The sequence below is a fragment of the Haemaphysalis longicornis genome, unplaced genomic scaffold (genome assembly GCF_048455015.1).
Source record: "Haemaphysalis longicornis isolate Haplotype H1 unplaced genomic scaffold, Haemaphysalis longicornis Haplotype H1 scaffold_4, whole genome shotgun sequence".
In the NCBI taxonomy this organism is placed as follows: domain Eukaryota; kingdom Metazoa; phylum Arthropoda; class Arachnida; order Ixodida; family Ixodidae; genus Haemaphysalis; species Haemaphysalis longicornis.
This window is the reverse complement of record NW_027526361.1, coordinates 15,983,266-16,001,478: the sequence shown is the minus strand read 5'-3', so window position 1 is coordinate 16,001,478 and position 18,213 is coordinate 15,983,266. Positions and strand designations below refer to the sequence as shown.

At 46.6% G+C, this 18,213-nt stretch overlaps 2 protein-coding genes across 2 annotated transcripts in view; one reads left to right on the top strand and one right to left on the bottom strand.

Annotated features, from left to right (window-relative positions):
* Phcl-1 (pH-sensitive chloride channel 1) overlaps positions 1-11,779 on the bottom strand; it is an 88,389-nt gene extending 76,610 nt beyond the window's left edge. Inside the window, exon 1 of the mRNA XM_077706036.1 lies at positions 11,637-11,779. The gene's annotated coding sequence lies outside the window, so the exon portion shown is untranslated. The remainder of the gene's footprint in view (positions 1-11,636) is intronic.
* LOC144178302 (proclotting enzyme-like) overlaps positions 1-18,213 on the top strand; it is a 439,300-nt gene that overhangs the window by 181,714 nt on the left and 239,373 nt on the right. The window lies entirely within an intron of this gene.

Sequence of the window (18,213 nt, the reverse complement as noted above, 5' to 3'; positions counted from 1 at the left end):
TTGCTACACGCGTGGGGCCGGAAGAAGCCGTTGCGCTCAGAGCAGTGGGCGAAACAGAAACCGCGCTCGCAAAGGCTGCCTCGGTATGTATATACGTCCCTCCTGCCTTGCCCGGCTGCGCTTAATGCACTGCGTTTGGTCGCTGAATATGGGCACGGGCCAGCAGGCTGTTTTATCCCAGGGCCTCTGCATCCCTGCAGGCCCAGCGTAGCGGAAACGCCACTTCGTGGGGCCTGAACGCCGGCTGATTGCTCTGCGCACGCGCAGTTGTGTTGCCGGCATGCAGTTAGCCTGGTAGCGGGACGCGAAGGCGTACAGCGGAAAGAGCTTGATTAAAGTCGGCCGGGCAATAAATCAAAGTATTTATGTACGCTTCTTTGACGAAGGCTTATTTGCTTATTTGCTTTTGAACGTGCGTGCGCTCAATCACAACACGTATAGAACATTGTTTACCAACGAAGATTTGGATACCGTGTAGTTGTGAGATGGTTGTGTTATGCACGAAGAACACGCAAGCAGCCACGCAACACCCGAAATTATTTTACGTCTCCTTTAAACAGTGCGCAGCAAGTGTCACTATTTTAAAGCGAAGCTTTTTACCTCTACCCTCCCCCCCCCCCCCCCCCCGCCCCCCTCCCACCCAAGGGTTCTGTCGCGATCGTTGGTGATTCATTTAATTTGATTCATTGAAGGGTTGAACGCGCCGATGCAACCCAAGCTATGAGGCGCGCCGTATAGCGGAGGGCTCTGGATTAATTTTGACCACCTGGGGATCTTTAACGCGCGCCGAAATCTCGTACGCACGGGGGTTTTTGCTTTTCGTCTCCATCAGAAAAGCGGCCGCCGCGGCCGGGAATCGAACCCGCGACCTCATGCTCAGCAGCGCAACGCCTTAGCCACCGACTCCGCGGCGGGTGGGACCGTTGGTGTCAACAGAAAACTCCAGCGAACAAATAAAAGAAGTTACTGGCAACGCAAGGAATCGAACCTACAACGAATAGAGAAACCTAGAAAGAGCCCGCTGTCTTACCGATTGAGCTACAAGCCCACGGGGAGACGGGGAGACAGACGGTACACTCACTGAGCCCATCTGCGGGTTTACCCCTTGCGTTCTCTCTGAATGCCATAGAATAGCGTCACGCGACCTCTCGAGCCGCTGTGCGCTCCGCCCACGGCGCGTGTAACGGCCGTGTGAGCGCCTTGCGCATGCGCTAGGAGCTTATAAAAATTAAAGGAAGCTCACACCAACGCTTGGCCTCTCACTTCTACTCCGTCTCTACCGCCTATCTCATATCTCCGCCGGTGGCGGCGAAGACGGAGGAGAAGCGAGATATTCTAACACCGGGTTTGAGCTTCTTTTCATTTAAAAAAAGTTTACACTCGTGTGCTTTACCGGTGCAACTCAATCAACCACCATATGGATCATGACCTTAGCAAAGAATATCTCTTTGAAGTAATAAATGATGTTGTTAAGTGCATTGCACTTGTTTCTTGTTTCACTCTTTGTAGAGTCAGGTGTCTAAATTCAAGTGACGACGCATGGGTAATCACTGTGGGTGTCTTTTACAGCTTCGCTTTGCAACCACCTTTTCTGCGCATTTTTCTTTGTTTGTGCGTTCCAGAGATCATAGGAAAATTTTCGGGCAACTCAAGGGACCCTCATTGCTGCCTCGAGCCAAACCTTGAACAGCGTGCGGCCGCAAACGGTCTGTCACCACCCGCAGTCGATTATTTGTATGGCATACCGCAAGCACATATTGTCGAGTCACAGTTTTTCTTGTGGTTGCCAACATTCAACTGTCAGACCGTACGGTGATGATTGCCCGCTGTTCTTTTCTTACAGTGAGGCTGCATACGGCTTAGGTTTTGTGCATTCTTACGCTCCATCAATAAATCCCTACGCCGTCTTTTAATCGGTGCTCCGATCCCATGCCTTGCTAGATTCCTCCCGATCCGCGAGGCGGCGGAAGTCGTCCATGCTAATGCTAAATACTAGAGCTCCACGGAGTTTCGAAACGCCAGGCGTTCCATAGTGCGAGGCATTCGTGTGTGTATGTTTGTTTATTTGCTTGCTTCTCCGCCCGCCCGTCCGTCCGTCCGTCCGTCTGCCCGTCTGTCTGTCTGTCTGTCTGTCTGTATATATATATATATATATATATATATATATATATATATATATATATATATATATATATATATATATATATATAATATATCTATAGGGAGTAGTAGAACTTTGAAGATGGTAGAGAACACAAGAGAAGAAAAACTTCGAACAAGGTAAAAGCACGATTGTGGCCTACGTTTCAGCAAAGAGAACTTGCTTTCCTCAGGGCCTGGAAAGCAAGTTCTCTTTGCTGAAACGTAGGCCACAATCGTGCTTTTACCTTGTTCGAAGTTTTTCTTCTCTTATATATATATATATATATAGTCGTGAAGTAGAGTCCTTAGTTGCTGCAGGAATACGCACAAAGTAGAAGTACGCTGTTCGGAGACATTATTTCCAACGTTTCGACCTGAGGCAGGTCTTCCTGAGGAAGACCTGTCTCAGGTCGAAACGTTGGAAATAAAGTCTCCGAAGAGCGTTCTTCTACTTTGTGTGCGTGTATATATATATATATATATATATATATATATATATATATATATATATATATATATATATATATATATATATATATATATATATATATATATATATGTATGTATGTATGTATAGCGAGCGCCAATTAACAGTTTTACCTTTAACAGTTTTAACTCGGAAAGCAAAGGGGGAGGTTGTGGTGGGTCATAGAAAGAGATGAAGAATTTTCCGAGTCGAAAAGAAAGCGGTGAAAATATGCCCGCCGGGTGGGATATATATATATATATATATATATATATATATATATATATATATATATATATATATATATATATATATATATATATATATATATATATATATGTATGTATGTATAGCGAGCGCCAAATAACAGTTTTACCTTGAATAACTTCCCGTCAAAACATTACCCCAACTTTTTTAAATAAATTATAAAATTCGTTCACTTCTTTATTAAAATAATCAATTCAATTATGTGGAACTTAAGGAAAGAAATAGCGGAGTTTGTGCGCTTGTGTTTGGTTTGTTGATAAAACATTACTTGCTGCATCGCATAAACACGCAATACTTGTAGATTATCAGGTGGCCAGCTACCCTATAGGTCGCATGATATTATGAAAACACAAGTTCCAAGCATGGTAGCAAACACAAATTAAAATCACTGAAAAAAAATGCTACCCATCTCCCCCCCGATATACAAAAGGTGGTAGTTGTTAAAGCGTCGTTATTGTGCAGCACCAGTTATGATGTAGCCTCTGGCCCTTTTTAGGGCTGTTCTCATTTTTCCCCCTCGATTGAACCATCTAGACCCCATCAACACTTAAGTCTAAACCGCGTTGTAGTTAGTCGCGCTTGAACTGCCTAAACAGAAAGATATTAAACCCGGTAGAAGCAGCCAGTCTCCTTAGCCAAGGTGAACGATTTTCGCTGCGCGAAGCTGGAAGCATTTAAGCACATCGATTACCTCAGCGCGAACTAAAAATATACCCGGAAGCAAACACAAAGTTCTCTTCCCAACACGGAAAATGTCCAACACAGACATTACAAATGACCTGGCAATTTCGTGGCAAAGAGGCAATGAGCCGTGAATGAGGCTGAAAGTGGTGCCACGCGCTTCAACCGTGAGAGAGCTATATTGAGGACGGAAATAAGCTCCAGCGAACTTTCTCGAGCCTTAAACGAAAATAACTTTTACAAACCTAGAAATTTTCTCCGTAAGGGCCGTCTGTAACCCATTCAAGAGCTCACTAAAGCCGTCTATGCATGCGTTATGCCGAACGATCCACATAATCCTGCGGTTTGTTTTGAAAACGTATCGCATTCCCGCGAGTTCCTTACCCATGTTGCGGAGACGAAGAAGAGCCTCTATGGCTACAATACATGGGACACTCAGCATGTGTCAACAATAACTACTAATTTTTACTGTAACTATACTACTGTACTATACTAACATACTACTATACTAGCGTATCAAGACTGCTGTAAGTACTATTAGCTATAGAAACTAAATTTCGTTCACCCCTGGGTATTCTCTCCAGATTTTCTTAATACCTGGGTGCCCATATTGCTCGAATTAGACATGCGCCGTACTTTAAAACTGAGCACACTTATACGGAACCTTTCGCGAAAAATCACGGTGTTCTCACGGACTATCCGTCCTAACAACGAAACTCTCGTGAAAAAATAAGCACAGTTCGTTGTGATAACAAGAAACGGCGCGGCCGACGGCTCCTTTATATACTCTACAGGTGACCCTAAAGCTATTGACAACGCTTTCGGAGAAGGGACAGAGAGCTGGAAGAATAATTGAAGGCACGAACCAAGCTGAGAAAATGCGTCGATGTCGGGTCAGGGCGTCTTTGGCACTGCCCGGTAGTGTCCCGTAAAAGGCCGCTCTACTCCCTAAACACTTCGTTCTTGCTGCAATCCCAATTGTCACACCCCCATCGCACAATTAATCACTTTGGTACCCGCTTGAACACGCTTGACGCACTCCTTGTCCTTAAAATCGTCCTAATTCTAGTTTTCCGAAAGTATTTGTATACTCCCACCATTCGTATCGTTAATTCTCTCCTCGTATGGCTTCTCGCATCTCTCTTCTATAATTGTGTCGTCGCCGTACCCACATTAAATTCTGTCAACAGCCTTTCTTACCATCGCAAATGCCCTCGTCTTTGTTTGTTCCGCAAAATTTGTCATCCTAACCCTACTTTAAAAGATCAACTTATCTCTACCCGCGATTACGTGTCATCTCGAATTGATTGATTGTAGGGTTGAACGCGCCGACGCACCGTAGGCGATGAGGCGCGCCATAGTGGAGGGCTCCGGGTTCATTTTGACCACCTGGGGATCTTTGACGTGCGCCGAAATCTCCTCGTACACACGGGCGTTTTTTCTTCTCACCTCCATCAGAAAAGCGGCCGCCGCTGCCGGGAATCGAACCCGCATCCTCGTGCTCAGCAGCACAACTCCTTAGCCACTGAGCCACCGCGGCGGGTTCATCTCGAATTGACCATTGCAGCAAAGTTTGGGTACTGTATTGTCGTACTGATATGTATAAAGAATCTTTTATCCCAAAAACCAGCGTAGAATGGAACCACTTTCCTCCCACCATCGCTGCCATCGCTGATTCCACTCTCTTTAAAGCAGCCATTCATAACGCTCCTTGTTGAATCGGTTTTTTGTAATTTGTTCTTCTTTTCGGTTTGTGTGCTGTTTTTTTAAAACAACTGAACCTTATGCATGTACGCCACCACTTGTTTCTGTTATGCCCTATGGGCCTTGAAAGTATTTTCAACAAATAAATAAATACATAAACATCCCATACGACGGTAGACATGGTTAAACCTTCTCTTTCAAATGAGTAATGGTTTCGTAACTTCGCAAACAGTTGGATACGGAACCACCTGTCGAGGAATGTGGAAAAGGAAAGAAGGAAAGTGGATTCGTTTGGAAAATGTCGCGCAGCGTGAGACGCGCACGCATCAGACGAATCGTTGACAAAGAGCCCAGTAATGGTCCCCGCAAGATCCCAATGGCGAAACCTATTTCGGCGCGGCTTTGCGCAATGCGCATTACGTCAGCGGGAGTTAAAAAAGGACGCCATTAATTTGTGCGTGCGCCAACGACAGAGCACACGGCCAACTGAATCTTTCTTGTTTTTAATTTGCAAAATGTACGAGAGTGGCCAGCCTATTCTAGTTAGCCTAAATTGGCGCATGTTTCAGGCAAAAAAAAAAAAAAAGAAATCCAGACAGCGTGATTCGGGACTGCAGTAGAGGAAGCAAGAAGAATGACGCACATGGTAATGGATTTATCAGGCTCACTGTCGTGAGCAACAAGATGAAGTAACAGAACTAAAGAAGGCACTTATACCCTAACAGATAAAACGAGTAGCATCTGTAAGATCTTAAATATTACGAAGGCACCGATAAGCACTCCTTGTGATGCAGCGAATGAGACGCATTAGTGTCCAATCGCCTCGAGTCATCATCGCCATGTTTTTCCCTTTGTGTCTTTTTTTCCTGTGTTCGCGCTAGTCGGACAGCGCCGTGCGACGGTGGGTGTCAGTGGATGTCGCATGGCGGCGCTACTGTTGCACGTAAAGCAAAGTGATCATTTTTTACAGGAATCTGCCTTGTTAACCGAATTCCCGTAATTACCATGCTCAAATTACCCATGCAGATTTCAGCACAAATCTCTAACCTACGTATCCAATTCCAAGGGCACAACTACTTTACTAGGCACGCCTTTACAGTTAAATCCGTAGAGGCCTAGCCTAGGTGTTTTGGAGCCCTGGGTTCGATTATCAGCCACATCTCAATTTGCCCAATTTTCTCCTAAACTCAACGACTTTATTTTCTTAGCAGAAGCTTCCCTGAGAAAGTTGGCGACAATACGAACATTATTTTTTCTGATTTTTATTGTTTCAGCAGTCGGCAGTTTTGTGACCCGAGTGTTGACCACGACGACGCGAGATATTTGACTTGCCCAGTTAACAAATGCTTCAGAGTTAAATGTTTCAGTCCGTCAATTTGACGAGCATTGTACCTGTGTGTAAGCTGTACAGAAGGGGGAAACACTTAATAATTATAAAAATCTATGAACGGCTGACATAAATGTGTAGATATTTTTTTAAAACAGGATGCCATTTCTGTACGCTCCACAGAAAGGGCTTTCAGCGAATCCACCAGAATCTGAAGCTTCGGAATATTTCGCGGACACTAAATTTCGCGAACTAGGGGCTCGAAACAATGAAAAAGTGTACAGGAAAGCCACTTTAATCTACTTCCGCATATTTTATTACGGGTGTTCTTAAATGCCTCAGTAGGGTTGGTATAATCTATTAAATTGCTTGCATGTGCACGAGAAGTGACGGCCAATCCCTCACTGAAGAAAATCGTTCTACCGTGCTTGTACTGAACTCTAAATGCGGATCATGCAATGAAAAGGCGAAATACGAAGTGAGTGGAATTTACATGCTGTCTAGCATGCAGCGTCCGTCGCACGACGGTGGTTTTCTACATCCGGGCGTCCTTTTCTTTGAAACATGACATTAAATTATGCAAGGCAATCCCGTTGAGAGGCTTGGAGCCAGCCAAAGCTGATGCTTGGGTGTGCTGGTTCATCGTCAAAAAAGAAGGGAACAGCGCAAAATAGACGATACACAAAACGAAGAAAGAAGTTAACCACAAGCGCTGCGGTGAACCTTCCTTCTTCGTCTTGTGTTTCGCCCGTTTTGCGCTGTTCCCCTCTTTTTCATCTTTAGAGCAAGTTTTCTCCACTTAAAGATTCTGAAGGGGGAAGAGCCGACCAAAATGTAGGCTGCAAAATATCTTAGAATTCGCCGAAATGTTTCATGAGTCCTATTTTTTGCGAAATACGCGAAAATTAGGTCCTCAAGAAAATTAAGATGTCCCAGTTATGTGAGAGCTTATTTCATCATAATACTATCTGCGACTAAATGTGCACATCGAAGCATTTTTTTTTTTCCAATTTACACTAGGTCTTTGTCGGACCATCGTTGCCGTACCCGGATATCTATAATGTTTGCTAAGCAGGTTAGACGAACTAGCAACATAACATTACTCAGGACTTAAGTGTGCCAAAGCGGAAAATATTGTTAGTTTTCCGTAGTCAATAAAACCTGAGTAACGCCTCAAGCAACGACTGTTGTAAAGCAAACCTATGTATAATCAACCGCTACTAAAACAATGCACAGCAGTGAACAAAAGTGCAGCCCCTAGTAAGTTGCTACGACCTAAATGCTTGTCACTGCGATATGTTTTTTTGAGCGGGCAGATCTGCACCTGACGTTTAGGCACCGCCATGACACGCACACAACATCATTCACGGTAAAAAAGTTCGGGCAGCCACGAGCCTATGTTGCTTGTTAACCCAGCGGTAACTTGTCAAGCATGGAAGCGTAAATAATTATTTTTAAAGCAGGCACCTGCATGTATTTCTTGTTTTTTTCCTGTGACGGTTTTGCAAAGTTATCTCAAGTTTATTTTTCAAATAACAATAAGGAGTAGGTAAACACCAAATCACTGAACCAAAAATGTATTTACTTAATTTATTTATATTTGTGACCACTTCAAAAGCCGTTTTAATCCACAGTAAAGCCAGAAATTTGAAGTACTGCAATGCATAAAAGTGTCGAAGGAAAGCGGCTCGCTAAGCACAAGTGCAGTTCGGTGGGGAGAAGAGCATAGCCCAAACATTAGGCGGCAAAAAAGCAGCACAGAACCAGGAACAAGTTGCATATATGATTCATTTATGGCTTGTGCGGCGAAATGTTTTGTGACCACCACCGGGATTTGAATGAATTTTTTTTATTTATTTATTTATTTATTTATTCATTTATTTATTTGTGTATGTATGTATGTATGTATGTATGTATGTATGTATGTATGTATGTATGTATGTATGTATGTATGTATGTATGTATGTATGTATGTATGTATGTATGTATGTATGTATGTATGTACAAGGTACTGCCCCTTTACAGTACAATGTCCTTGGCAGGAGGAGGCGGTAAAAAGACGCGATATGAACAAGCAAAGGAAGGAGGAGATATGTGGCTATATGCAACACTGAGCCATTATCACCGTAGGCGCAACAGAAAATATTTATGATCCTTAAGAGAGAGGACTTATTCTTTCGGCATTTATTGTATTAGGCCTGCGCCCCACGCCGTCAAATTTGTTCGCCCACACTCCGAAGGCAATGATGCGGTCTAGAGAAACTAAATAACGGCATAACACTCACACATTCCATTAGCGTGGCCGTGATGTCCCTACAGTGGCAACGGCTGAGATAAACTGCTTGCTTCAGCGTTTCAGCCCGATTGGGGTCCTAATTTAATCTCGTCTACGGCATATGTATCCGCATATCTGAGCGAGGCTACCAGATGGTGTGCTGGCACGGCTGTATGTAAATGACGGGCTTCGGTTCGTTGTCAGACACTTCGCCTGATAGCAAACACGGTAGAGTATGCATGTCATTGCCCTCTCCAGACTCCCTCTTCTATCGCACAGCTTTCGGTCGATCTCTGTATTTACATGACGCGACTTATTTTCGGAATCTGCCTGAAGACCGGTGTACGAAATCGATCTGCCGGCCGTTCTCCACTGCGTCCGTAGGAGTTAAAAAGAAAGAGGTGTGAAAAAATCGGACGGTGCCAAAAGAAAAAAATGATCGCAGTTGTGATGTCTGGTTTCAATAAAAAATTTGTCCGTTCCACGTACGTTACGGAGCGCCTCCCCCTCAATCCTCTTGCGTTCGATATATCCTCTGCGTTGGCGTAGTGGTTGAGTCGTCGGAGATTGTCGACGTATTTATTCCGCGCCTCAATTTTCTCATGCACTCTTCTTATGCCACTCGTTTTTTATGATAAGAATTTTATCCTCTATTACGCAGTGTGAGGTACGCCTAGTTCAAACGGAAGGTTTGTCTGTTTACATGCGTATGCTAATTATGCGCAGACATTTGCACAGTGGGATGAATAGGCTCGCTCAACTTTAAAAAAAAACACAAAAGACGCAATGCGATTTCAGCACAGCGGGACTAACAACGTTGAAAAATACATTAATTAAAATTCTTTTCCCGAAAGTTTACCTGGCGGCATAAAGTGATTATACTTAGAAGCGCAGGTTTTGCTTTTGCTATATATGAACTTGCGGTTGGTCCAGGTGGCCAGACGTCACAGATCGGTGGCTCGTGAGGTAGGAGGCTCACCGGTCTCGTGCTAGGCCACTTCGGAGGTGGTAAACTTCATGCGTCAAAATACAGCGGGGCTTTGAGCAGCGCCGTAGGGGCAAGCTTTGCAACAATTTAGGCCGCCTTGCTCTTTGCATCATGAAGCATCTTAAGGCACGGCATTTCAATACGTTGCTTCCACCAAAAAAAGTAACGACCCGAACCAGCCATTTCGAGTGATAACAAAGCAGGAAGGCGATAAACCGAATCGTAAAACGAGATGCGGAGCGAATAAAGAGAACTGTCATAGAGAACACTCGTTATGTCCATAAAGACATACAAAGAAAATTTTCCAGCGTGGCATTGGTACTGCAAGATGTACCCTTGCGGTAATGGGTGATGTGGGACTATTATTTAACGTCGTTCAGATCCGAATGTGATAGTAGTTGGTGTCAATATGATGTGACGCCACGATGCCACTTAGGCTCACTGATTGTCCTGTGGAACTGCGACGCTTGAGCTTATGACATAACAACATCAATTTTTTTTTTTTGCGTTCACGCTAAACCCAACAACTTCAATAAACACTTTCGTGTGTGCTTGTCTCTTCCACTGCCTCATGCATCGCAGTAAAGGACAACATCGAGAGTAGCAGCAATGCCCGAGCTCAAAACGTCACTGCCTTTCCATGCGTAATCATCTTTTCACGAGCAAAGCGTCCGGGAGGGGAACGGCAAGCACGTGCTAATGATGTGCGCTAGCTTCGAGGAGGGGCTCGGAGCAGGAATCTCTCGGGATTCTGCGGCTGCATGCAGGATTGCCTCCGGGCACAAATGTAACCGACATTCCGTCTATTCGCAGGAAATTGCGCCTTCCTTCGTAAGCGGATCTGCGAGGAGTTCCGTGCAGGTAGCTAATTTGCGGCACTGCCGGTGCCCGGTATTACCGCCCAGGGCCGTGGGGAGTAGAGAGCACTTGGCGGCTACGCCGGCCACGAGACTGCGTGCTGCGCAGGCGTCGGTCGATGGGGCCCCGCTATTTCGGCGACATCGATTCGGGCCGGCCCGCGCCGCGACAGGGCGCACCTTCAGCGGTCCATGGCGGACGCCGCACTTGTCCCGCTTCGCGCCCCTACTACTGCATGCTGCACCAAACAAAGTGGCCCCCGCCGGCGCATGCTCCAGCGGGCCAACTCAGCCGCTCCTCGGGCGAGACAAACAGGGCCGCGTGTGGCCGCCGTCCCACTGTCTTCTTTCCTGCGCCACTGGGGCTCTGCCGACCGAACAGCCAAAGTGTAAAAAAAGGGGGAGAGGGAAGTCTTTTCAAAAATGGCTTCGCAAAGGTGAGCTTGTTTTTTCTCGGTTCCGGCACGATCAAAAGAGGAGCGGCATCGACTCGGACCGTTGGTCTCGCCAAGACGAAGGCCGGCCTTTGGCTCAGCTCTTGCGCAAACGTTTCGGTTTCGCGCTCTGCCTCTTCACGCGCCTGGATCGCGCGGCGCGTGTTCGGAAGCTCATTGTCGCCGGCGTTGCCAAGAAGGCCGCGGCTTTATTTCTAGAAACTGCGCAGCACCTGCGAAGGAAGTGCCCGATGCAAGCGAAGGGCGCGATGCATGCGCTGCTTAGGGGAGATCGTGGTCACTTCGCGGGCACCTCGTGGCCAGCATCGGCGCTCGCTAGGAGGCAGGGACTGCCAATTAGCCAATGAATTCCTCTAGGTGCGGGCGGTTTTCCTGCAGCACCGGGGGGTGACAAGTGTCTCGAGCAGGACAGGCAAAGGCGGCAGTGCACGAGGTGTGCGCGGGTAGGCTGTGCAGGGGGCAGTCGATGCTCACCTCCGAGCCGCTGGCCTTGCCGCCGCCGGGCCGCCGGGCGGCATCCACGGGGGTCACCGACGCGCCCTGCTGCCCGCCATTCCACCGCGGCAGCAGCTGCTTGCTCTGGCCGCTCCCCCCCACCTCCGGGCACCGGGCCCCGGGTCGACGCCGCCGCCACCGGCCGCCCTCGGCTAGCGCCATCTGCTGCCGGCCGCGGGACTCTGGCCGCGGCTCGGGCGCCACGGTACCGGCGCTGGTGGCGGCGGCCGGCTGCTGCCACTGCGGCAGCTGTGCCACAGCTGCCCACAATGGAGACAGAGGGCTGCGGTCGCGGGGCTAAGTTTAGGACGGGCCGGATGGCCAGGGCCGCTCACTCTCCGAATGGCTGTCGGCACGCGCCGAATGCCGAGCGGCGTTCCTCTGGGCGTCACTGATAATGAGTGAGAAGCCCGGAACTTCAATCCAATTAAAACTACGGAGGAGCCTAAGCGATTTGGATAAGTATATGCAAAATCGGATGTTAAGTGATGTCGCTGGGCTTAGTGTTGCGGCGTGAAGTGTGAACGTTGTTTCCCTGCAGAAGGCCTCTTGGCACATTCAACGCAGGAGTTCAGATTTGTTAGTTACAGAGCTTCGGCATGCTTAAAGGCGAAAAGGAACGGGTACACAAGGAAGGACACTTAGACAGGAGGGGATCTAGCCCCTCGTGTTGCTGTTAGTTTGCGCTTCTTACCATGCCGCTTCGCACGTTTTACTCAGTTGGCGTCCTACTTCACCGGCAAAGAAATGGCGCAGCTGCCGCTGCACCCGCCACAGCTCTCTCCGCCATTCCCCGTGGGCCTGCGCTTGCCCAGGCGTTGCTCAGCAGCGCGTTCTCATTTTGTTTGTGTTTTATTTCGAAGACACACACTATGAAAGTCATCGCAGCCGATGCGAATTGGCTGTGCCATTTTTTTCTCCCGGCTTTCTTATCACGGCCGTGTTTTCTCACAATCCGCCTAGTGCTCTTGAAACAAAAGACTTCACATACCCACCTGTCGTTTAAATTAACAAATGTAACGTTACTGATGAGCAGAACGGTACTGAAGTGCTCGAGACCACTTTCATGAACTTTCACTTCTGCAACTGTCCTCCAAGACAGTGGAGCCGACGTTGTCTGAGTTCAACCACCGAGGTTTACCGTACTGCGCAGTGCTATAATGCAAATGCACTGTTACACCGGATATTCCCCACCTCGCGTGATTGTGCGTGAGAGTCAGTAAGGTGGTATGGCCCTGGTATCGCCCCTCTAGGGCTCATTCCACTGAGGAATGGATTCGGCTAACATCTTATAGAATAGAAATAGAATAGAAATGACCTTAACGTTCCTGCAGGCCTTCGTGTCACAGACTAGCTTGCGGGCCAATATTAGTTTATTTTTTTCTCACCCACGTGCGGCCACCTGCCATCCTGATAATAACGATTGCTCCATTCCATTCAATAATTCAACGCCGGCCGAACATGCATTGTGGTCGGCAGCTGTTGCCTCAGGCCCGAATTGCGGCTGTGGTCAAAATCCGGAACATCCTCCTCCTTCCACTCCTGCAATTAGGGAGAAAGTTCAACTGTCCCTCATGAGTAGAGAGAGAGCGTGGCTACGCTCATCGCCCTACTCCTCGACATATCAAATAGGATCCGGCTGAATCAATGCTGTATAAATAAACGGCGTTGTTCTAAGCCAAGGTGGTCTAACAGACTCCCAGGAAGCGTCCAGGAGTTTCAGGTTGGGTTGGGTGGCACCAGCAACGTACCGCATGCTCTCTGCCAAATTCCCCAACAGAAAAGCAAGGATTTTGTGGACGCCTGCACATGCTTCCATGGAAGGCAACAAATTTGCCCACCAAGAGGCCCGAGAACTTGCCGACCAGGCCTCGGAAGATGTGGAGAAACCTATACCTCTTGTAGCATACCACGAAATAACACAACATTACAAGCCTAATCGGCGTACTTTCCCGCTACCTCACCCAAACCTCACAAAATCTCAAGAAATAACACTTATACTCCTACAAACCAATACCTTCCTGCATCTAATTAGGATACACCGGATATCCCCCACCCAATATCAAGCAGAATGCAAATACTGCCTAGAATCTGGTACACTCAGACATATTATTCTAGAGTGTAGAAAAAACAAGCTCCTATCAACCCTTCCCCGCATCCCAAACCCTCAAGCGCAGTGGGAGACACTGCTGTCCAGCCACTTCCTCTCGGACCAGCTCCTGCTCACCGAGAGAGCATCCGATGCTAAGGCAGCTCATGGACTCTCATGAAGGGGGAAACCACTCCTGAAAAACCACAAATGTTCTGATAATAAACGTTTTTTTCTCTCTCTCTTCCCTATCAAAATTCTGTGGAAGTGTTCCAGCATTACGTAACAGCGCCACTCAGAATGACGTGAACGCCTTCAATCGTTAACAATAAATTTAAACTCAGAATTATTCAATTTTGGCATAGGCGGTTTTGAAGGCCGGAAGAGCCGCCGTGGCATAGGAAACACTTTCATCGCGGCGTGTGAACTCGTCGGAAAGGAAGAGATAGCGACCAGCCGCTCGTCCGCCTTAGTTTCATTATTAATTCACCGTGATGTGGTGGCAGCAAAGCTCGGAGAAATATTTATGCCCTGCTTGCTCGCTGCGATGCCAGCAAGCAGGCAACCCACACTCACGCACACACACACACACACACACCAAGCACAAACAGACGAGCCAGCACACACACATATATAAACATAGACACACAGGAAAACAAGCACAGGTATTCTAAAAGTAACAAAAAATATTACGAGCCTTTTTTGAGAAAGTTGCCGAGTGCATAAAATGTAGAAACGAAGCGCCAGGCTGAGCATGCCGGCATGCGGGGCAAGCGCAATTCTGTCCCCAGTACGCGGTGTCTTTATTCATTCATGGCCAATTTCGCACGTGTGCATGTGACATTTCCATTTTTCTTAATTTACAGGCTGTTGTTGGGAAGTTGGCTGTTCATCGGGCGCGCGCCACAACGAGAAGGTTGCCCTTAAAGGGTGCTCCGTTGCAAGCATACTCATACTGTGGTGAAGGTTACCAAACAAAGCTGTCATGTGATCGTCTATGGCAATCTATCCCGAAGGAGGTAGAGTTCACCAGATAGCGGAAACCCTGAACAATTCTGTTATGTTCATGTAATCATACGTGCTTTTTTTACAACCAATGAGTGAAATTTCGTTGCAATTGTCAACAGTTTGTCTTCTTCGAAGCAGACAACTCTTGAAATCTACCTGCCCACCACCTCGCATTGACCACTTGTTTGGCCAGTCCACCGGGTGGAACTGTGCCTTTAGTGAGTATTGTCCTGGAGCAGCTTTTTTTGGCACCGGAGTAACCTTCAGATTTGTGTAGCCAGTGCCCAAATCTCGGTCATTTCCGGTTCAAGTTGAGACAAGTGCTGATGACCATGATGGATTAATACTTCTCCCTCCTGTACTTCATATGGACATTAAACCTGCGGAAAAAAAACAAATATTTTTGTTTATTAGCGCATCAGTCGAGGCCGCAGATTATAACTGCCGCTTCACAACCAGTAGGGCAGAGCTTGGCCCCAGGCATTGTAAGCTGTGCTTAGGTTTTTTATTTAATACGCACTTACAAAATTGTAGTTTTGTTAGGTAAGGCTATAAGAAGTGTATTCCTAGAAGGAGCAGCCATTTTACTCCGTGTAAACCTTAACCTCTTGGGCCCAGGCCAATAGTGCTGGTAGTACCTTGCGTACAAGAGTTCTGCTTCAGTTCCTACGAGACTCTGAACAGGACGAGTCTCTCTAGATCATCTCTAAATCTCTCTAGATCTAGATCAAAGGCTCCAGCCCCGTCAAGCTGTCTCTACAGCTTCTTGCCAGAGTGACCATCAACATTGTCGAAGTTGTACCAATGTTGAAATAAACTTTGATTTGATTTGATTTGATCATAGACAGCGCAAGGGTCTTATGAGGTGTACTCTTTCGCGCTGTGGTGTTCATCTATTTATTTTTCTTGGGTTGGTGTCGTTATTTTTTTGCGTCGTTTACATTGCATTTTGCTTCAGCATTTACATGAACGGTTTTCTTTGCAATTGCATTTTTTTATGTCCGGACTCTGTTAGCAGCATCCCCTCGTTTCTCGTTTTTAACGTTTCTTGTTTGTCTTCTCCCTGCTGTACCTCTAGTGTGTAATATTCACTACTCATCATTGTAGTCACCCCCCATGTGGTGTAGCAAGCCTTGTGCCTAGCAGGGCTGGCCTCACTAGTTCCCAATAAAAAGCTCTCTCTCTCTCTCTCTCTCTCTCTCTCTCTCTCTCTCTCTCTCTCTCTCTCTCTCTCTCGCTCGCTCGCTCGCTCGCTCGCTCTCCCTCTCGCTCTCTGCTCCATGTGCATGAAATATCGAATGCGCTAAACAAGTTGTCGGCGTGCGGCTTTTCTCACGAAGAAAAAAAAAACGACTGTTTTGCTATAAAGAGGGCAGGAGAAGTGTCTATTTCGATGGGTGTGTCGTGAGAAGTATCTCGGGGTACGCTCTTATAGTTCACGTACGCTGGCCAAAGGAGGCGTTCTGTGCAAGTTGTGCTGAAGGAGCATAAACTCTCAGTGAAGAATGACACGACTTCGCACTGGCATGCAAGGTGCCAAACTCGTATATGCGCGTTAGGTTTTCAAGATGCACTCATCCTGCATTATGTATATCCACAAGTCTACTAGAGCACTGCGATAAAAAGTAAGCACGTGTACGAGATCACCGTAACGTTCATAATGAACAGAAATGGCACTGCGTGAATCGTCTGTATATCTATGTGTGCGAGACAGCGTCTAGAGAGTACGTAAGCCATGCGCATTTGTGTTTTTCTGCACGTTGGAAGACGGCAACAATGGTTTGTGAGTTTATTTATTTTGTATTTATTTTGCTTTTTTTTATCTAAGAACACTTTCGGTTTTTTTTATGTAAGAGCGTATTTACGGGGACATTTTAAATAAAAAATTTCCCCGCATTTCCCCGAGGGGAAGAATGTGAAAGTGCGAATGCACGAGTTGAATTTGTACGGTTCGGTAATGTTCGCGAAAGAGAGATCACACACACACACACACACAACTACAAAGAAAGAAAGATGCATTTATTCACAGACACCTATTTGTGTTGTCGTTGTACTTGATTGCTAGAGCGGATCTCAGCTTTGAAATTTCGTGTCAGTACTCCTTTAAGCGGGTGCATTAGCCCTTCTCACGCCCGATTCCTGGCCAATCCCCCACGTGGGTATGTGCCATGCACAGACACCTATTTGTGTTGTTGTACTTGATTGCTAGAGCGGATCTCAGCTTTGAAATTTCGTGTCAGTACTCCTTTAAGCGGGTGCATTAGCCCTTCTCACGCCCGATTCCTGGCCAATCCCCCACGTGGGTATGTGCCATGTCAGCGGCCAGGCAGCGCGCGCCCATCTCCCCCCGTTGCCAAGGAAGACGAGGAGCGCCCGCACCCGCAGCTGTTGCTATGCGGACGGACGGCGGTCGCCAGAATTCAGGGTCGCTTATAAAGTGCATTCGCACTTAATATCCTTACAGCGCCTGTTCGTATGCGACAATTTTGCTCGCCCTCTCGTAACAACTCTTCAATGTTCTGACACATTGTTGCGGCTCCTGGTTAGCTAATATTACCGATATCTTTACTCATCCTGTATAGCTTGTATAGTCCGTATAGATATCCTGTATAGTTTGTATAGATATCTTGGTTCGCCCTTGACCTAATCCTAACAGATCATGACAGCCTGTCTTCTATAACATATCTCAACAAAATAAGTGGCCACTAGGTCATTCATGCTAAATTTACTTTAGTTCCTCAAATACGTCAAGCCTGCACCAAAACAATCAGAATATACCACTAGGGTAATTACGGGGCCATCATTCTTGAACTTGAAGCCTTTCTTCCGACGTTTCGTGAAGGTTTCTGGGAGCGGCCCATTAACAAAAACTGATTAATCTTCAAAAACAAAATAAACCGTCTAGCTGAGGAATTCACCCCCGAAGTAACTTTCCGACCCACCCGCCAAAAATCTGAAACATTACTGAAACATTAGCTGAAACATTAACAAGACTTGAAAATAGGAAGAAACGCTTCTTCCTGGCTGCGGAGAGTAAAAACACTGTCTCTGCATGGGAGAAATACAAGGTTGCAGAAAAAGCATATTATGTGAAGTGCGCAATGCTTAAGCACTCTTTTTTTTTCATACTGAACCAATGAAAATTATTGCTGATTCACCAAAACGTTTTTGGCATACTCGAAACCCCCACGACACGCCCCCCTATAACCCCTAATAATCAGTCCGGTGAAGAAGCAAGTTGTTCAGAATGGGCCCATATATTTAATGCAGCCGTCTCTTCTGTATATACGAATTAATTTAACCACGTTGAAACAGAATTAATTCCTGTTTGTCTGCCTGATATGCCACCCGTAAATATAGGTTTCAATGGTATCCTGTCTCTAATATAAAAAATAAAATTGTCATCCTGGGCTGGCACTGATGAAATTAATTCCAAGCTTTTGAAAAACACAAATCCGC